Source organism: Nicotiana tabacum, chromosome 17 (assembly GCF_000715075.1).
Source record: "Nicotiana tabacum cultivar K326 chromosome 17, ASM71507v2, whole genome shotgun sequence".
NCBI lineage: Eukaryota > Viridiplantae > Streptophyta > Magnoliopsida > Solanales > Solanaceae > Nicotiana > Nicotiana tabacum.
In genome coordinates, this window is record NC_134096.1 from 42505558 (window position 1) to 42511557 (window position 6000).

The following is a 6000-nucleotide window of genomic DNA, read 5'->3' on the forward strand; positions in this document are numbered from 1 at the left end:
TGATCCCTTGATGAGTCTCCACTTTTGATTTACAAAATAGTTCTCTTACCCATCTCGGTCCAAAGCAATTCTCGAGATCAAGTTCATACACAAATCAGGTACATGCCGTACGTCCGTTAGAACCAATGTGCATCTGACATTTGTCTTGATACAAATGTCACCAATCGCCGCAATCTTTGAGTAACTTGTGTTATCCATTATTACAGTGCCGAAATCACCTGCTACATATCTGCAAAAAAGTTCTCTTGTCGATGTGGCATGGTAAGATGCTACTATGTCAACCACCTATTCTGACTTTGGACATGCCAAGTGCATGCATTCCTCTTCCTCATTCATGAAGAGAATAACATTATCATTGTTTTGCACCGTGGTGGTTGTGTTGTCATCATTTTTCTGGCCACTGCTTTCACCTTTGCCCTTACTTAAATTTGGCAGTCTCTTTTGAAGTGACCTGGTTGATCACAATTGTAGCAATTTTTGACTTTTGATTTGGATCGGTTCTTGGACTTCCCATGACCTCAGGATTTACCATAGTTGCTCGAACACCTTTGGTAACTCTTGCCTCTACCTTCTGTGATGACAACATGTCCTTGATTTTCAGGCTTCTTTCTCATCTTCTCATTGAGTAGAAGAGTCGATGTAATGTCTTTCAACTCAATGGTGGTCTTACCGTGCATGATGGTTGTTGCCAAATTATCGTACGAAGATGGCAACGAGTTCAAAAGCAAGATGGCTTTGTCTTCTTCCTCAATCTTTACTCCGAGGTTGGCGAGCTGTGTGATTAGTCCGTTAAATATATTTAAATGTGACAAAAAATTCGTACCATTACCCATGTGTAGGGCGTGTACTTGCTTCTTCAAGTACAATTTATTTGTCAACGTTTTGGACATGTATAGGATTTCAAACCTTGTCCAACATGCGGTGTCTTCATCAATGATGTTATTTACCACATCATCTTATAAATATAACCTAATTACACTAGCAGCCTTTTCATCCAAATCAGCCCAATCCTCAGCTTTTATGGTATGAGGCTTTTTGGCATCAGCATCTAGTACCTTGTGTAATCATTATTGAATGAGCAGATCCCTCATCCTTCTTTGCCATGTTGAGAAACCGCTATCTTCGTCGAATTTTGCTACCTCGTACTTTACTGCAGACATTTTGTTTTCACCGAGTATAGTACTACCGATCGTGAATAGTATTTCTATAAACGAGCAGAACCTATGCTCTGATACCAGTTGTTGGGAATAAACTTCCCACGGAAATACTATTCACGGTAATAAATGCAGAATAATAATGTAGCACTGAGATACCGTAATCAACAATAATAAAAGAGTGACAACGATACCAAGATAATTACGTGAAAAACCCTTCTGAATAAGGGAAAAAATCACAACCCCGAGAGGAGCAACTGATATCACTATAGAAAGAAATTTAGGAAACTACCAGTTATGTCTATTTATAAGTAACTTATTATAAAAATTGGCTAATTCATTAGATATTACTAATATTAGCCAAATGTTACTAATATTAGCCAATTAACTATTTGTAGCAAAACAAAAGGTCAAAATTTTACTTTCTTTTGAGTGAGTGTTATTAGAATAGATTGGGTACATTATAAGGAGTTTAAGTCTCAAATTTCGGATGATTTATCGGAGTTTTGAGGTGGTTTGAATTGAAAATTCGAAGTAGAAGATGAAACATGAAAAAAATGATATGTGTATCACACTATGTATCATTTGTGTATCATACTATGTATCATTTGTGTATCATACTATGTATCATTTGTGTATCACATATGTATCATATTTGTATTAAATGTGTATCACATGTATACCTGTGTGTGTGATACATGCGTGATACAAGTTCGATTTATGTATCGCAAAAGAAATCTTTGAACTCGCTTTTAACTACGAATTTTGACACCAAATTAGTCCAAATCACCTTCAATCTTTCATCAAATTTTATATATTGACTCATCTATATGTTTTCAATTAATTTCAACCATACCCATTGAAAAAGGTCCTTTTTGCTTAGATTTTTGGAATCTTGTATATATTTTTTTTTGTATTTCATCAACTTATTTGCTACCCCATCCTGTCTTGCATCTAATGTTGCTGATCACACTTAAAATTATGGAAAGAGATCTTTGTGTGTGATTTGTATTGAGAAAGAACCTTATTTATTTGGGTTTTCAATTTTTATATGTGTTTGACTAGTTTTGGTAAGTCTATGATTAATGGCTAGAGGTTGGTAAGTTAAAACTTATTTGGGACATTTATGTAAGATTTTTTATACTTTGTAGATCCAAGTAAAATACTCCAAAGACCACTACAACACTAAAAAGAAATAACCCTCTTTTGAAATTCCTTCCTCACTATAATATCGCTCACACTCTCTATTTTTCTCACATACTATTTTCTTATACTCTGTCTGTGATGCCTCACTCTTTCTCTCTCTTTGTTGGTGTGTTTGAAGAAGTGAGAGAGCTCCTCCTGGGAGCAAAATAAGTAGCCCCCAAGAATGCTACCGGAGATGCATTAATCTCCACCTGTTATTTCCAAACTTTGGCTCCAAGAAAGAATTGCCAGCCAAATTTTATGGCTGAATAGGATGAAGCCTACAGTGGTCAAGAATTAAAAGTCACTTATTATTTGTCATAAGAATATAGATAGATGTTGCGTAACAATCAACTAATATCTTGCCAAAAATATCACAAGGACTTGGGTAAACTCTTTCCTTGATGAATAGGAGAACAATTGGTTAAAACATTTCTAATCTAAACAATAGATCTAATAGATCTGGATCTTGAATGTTCTTACAGAAATCTATATAAGAGAATCTGATATCATCAAGTAGAAGAGGAGTTTTTCTTTTGACATTTTCTTTTAACCCATTTGATGCCCATTGAAGTGCCATTCTTCACCTTTTGAGCACCAGCCACTGCCACTGCTTTTGCTTTGCCAAGTCCTGCTGATGAACTGCCTTTCTTGTTGCTATCATTCTCTTTGTTGCTTTTGTGACTCTCCTCTTCATCCATTGCACCAAATCCTCCTGACCCCCATTGATCTGCCCAACTTGGTGCCTCAGTTGCCATCAATCCTATCAAATCTTGGTTTCCCTTTACTAAGCCTCAAATGTGTTTCCACCAATCAAGAAAATGTCCTTCAATAAAAAAGAAAGAAAAATGTGAGTATAACTCAAATACAAATTTCACTAAACACAGACGGAGTTGCTAACTGAATTCAGTATTTTTAGCACGAAATATAGATATATATGTCTAAAAACTACTAAAATTTCAATAAGAATAAAATTTTGAACTCTTAATCTCAAAAGTACAATGAGTTCGGTTTTAAGAAACTTACATCTTGAATACATCAAATTTAAATCCTAAATCCTCATCTAAGTTTCACTAAAATGTTTTATGAAGAAGGAAGAAAGAGAAAGGGCTTGGGAGTTACCTCTATAGGGAATTAACAGAGGTTGAGCTTCTTGGAACAGATACTTTTGTGTAATGGAGGAACTAAGTATGCTTAAGTAGGAGGCTAAGGAAAGATATTTAGTTGTAATATGCTCGAGGCTGCATGTGGATAGGCTGTCTCTCAAACTTGTCTATTCCTTTTTAAAAAGACTAGCCAGCTCACAACTTACCTTCTTCTGAAGCAAAGTTTGTTGGCATCATTACTTTATTCTTCAAAATAACTAAACTTGCCTATTATAACCTGCTCCACCTTCTGAATTGTATTATTTTCTTTTTAAAACTTGTCTATTTTAGTAGTGGTTGAAGTAGAAGGATGTAGTTAACCAATAATAGATTAATGTTCTGGCTTATACCAGAAGACAAAAGCCTTTGCTACAACTTTATTTTAGGCTTCAACATAACTTTTGCTTAGAACTTAGAAATGATGATGTTCTAGCACACAAGGGTTGAGAAGTACTTTAACGTTTTTTAGAATTAATGGAAATGCTACAGGGGAAGCATTTGGGATGAAAAAATTGTCGACTCCAACTGTAACTTGAGTGCCATTTTCAAATACATAAAAGATTGAATTACCTTGTATCATTCTAATATTGACCTAATACTATATGTTATACAAGAGATAGATATTGATTTTAAACTAATATAGGACATTTATACAAGAGGTTACTAAATTAGCTGACGAAACGAATTTATGAATTAACCTAACCGTAGGGAATACTAAGTTTAGTTTGATGTGCTTTACATGTTTAGCAGATCAACTTAGTTATTTGATTTTTCCAAAAATAATATACTCCATAGGAAACATTCCTAATTCCATCTCTGCAACTAAATTCAATTTAGAATGAATCTAGTTTTGATGTAAACTTGAAGACTGAGATCTCCATGTGGGAGTTGACCAGTTGACCTCCATGTTGGAGCCCGACAAGAAGCTCTTATCTTCTTTACCAAAAAAAAAAAAAACAAGAACAAGAAAAGGAATTGACTCAAATAATCAAAAAAGGAACCTGGCCACAATCAAGTTCTTCACATCTCATCATTAAACTCTAGTGTCAGAGGCTAAGGGCTAACTCACTTGGTTAGTCCCTGCCTTCTGCAATTGAGGTTCAGCGTTCAAACTTATCAGTAGCATAGTTGAGGAAAAAAAATACTCCCTCCGTTACAATTTATGTGAATCTATTTCCTTTTTAATCCGTGCCAAAAAGAATGACCCCTTTCCTTATTTATAAATAATTTACCTTTATGCAATAATTTATACCACACAAAATATATGTGCCTTATTTTACACCACAAGTTCAAAAGTCTTCTCTCTTTTCTTAAACTCCGTGCCAAATCAAATGGGTTCACATAAATTGAAACGGAGGGAGTAACAACTTTGTCATCGCGTCATTCATTACTTATTATAGCGGGTCAATTCTTCTTCCAACCAATCAACGTTTCTAGTCCAACGGTTAGGATAATTGCCTTCCAAGCAATAGACCCGGGTTTCGACTCCCGGTAGATGCATTTTAATCTATTTTTAAGCTTATGACATGTCATTCTATATGTTGTCTAATGGTGCAGATGTAGCTAATAGTTCATTTTTTTGCTTTTAAGTATTTGTCAGCTAAAGCAGTACTGTATGTTTTTTGGATATGTTGGATATGGAACACTTAAATGTTTTCTGTACCTTTAAATACTCTCTCAAAACTTGATGTCGTTAATCATAATGGATGATTAACGACATTCGCTAATAGTATAAGCCTAGAAGGTGAGGGATGGTTATTACGGAATAAGAATTGAAATAATTGTAAGTTGTTTTATTCAGCACTTGCTGCAAGGAAAAAAGACCTTCTCTCAGAAAATCTCAACACACAAATGTTATTTATAAGAAAAATTATTAAAAGAATATTTTCGATCATATTAAATGTTGGTGAAAACACAAGAAATTACAATTGAGAAAAATATATGAAGAAAAATAAATAAATATTCGTTAGGCCTCACAGATATCTCGCTCTTTTTAAAGGAGATTCAAGCTCATTGCGCTAGAATATTTACCGATCCAACAGTAACATTCTTGACTTGTCTCTTCCAAGATATATTAGTCCGATAATATCGTATGACTCGAACAAACCCTAGATAAGTTGTTGAGTCCAAAACTCCGTCATAAAAGAATACCTTTGTTCATAAAGTAAAATCTTTTTTGTAGTGAGTAAGTTGGACACTTAAATTTTCTTCTTCTCTCAACTCTCATTTTACCGAACCAACTTTACTTTTTTTTTATGCACACTACAATATTTTTTCATACCCAAATTCAAGGAAAAAAGATCATTATTTATAGGTGTATAATCTCTTTCATAAATTATGTAACAAGGTAGTAGGACAATAAAATTGTAGAACATGAGTTGGTGATTATAAAATTTAAGCTTTAGCGAGGAATTAGTAGTAGATCGTGGTATTAGTGGTTATATGAGTTGCACCAAGGAATAATGATCACTTTCTTACCAATTTATAGCCACTAGTATGACAATAAATTATGCATT

At 34.1% G+C, this 6000-nt stretch overlaps 1 long non-coding RNA gene across 1 annotated transcript; it reads right to left on the reverse strand.

Annotated features, from left to right (window-relative positions):
- Window positions 1-2714: 2714 nt before the first annotated feature.
- LOC142171532 (uncharacterized) lies at window positions 2715-4462 on the reverse strand. The gene is made up of 2 exons (XR_012701159.1): window positions 3462-4462; window positions 2715-3165 (listed from the first exon to the last, which is right to left on the reverse strand). It is a non-coding gene; the product is annotated as an uncharacterized LOC142171532 (long non-coding RNA).
- Window positions 4463-6000: the final 1538 nt, after the last annotated feature.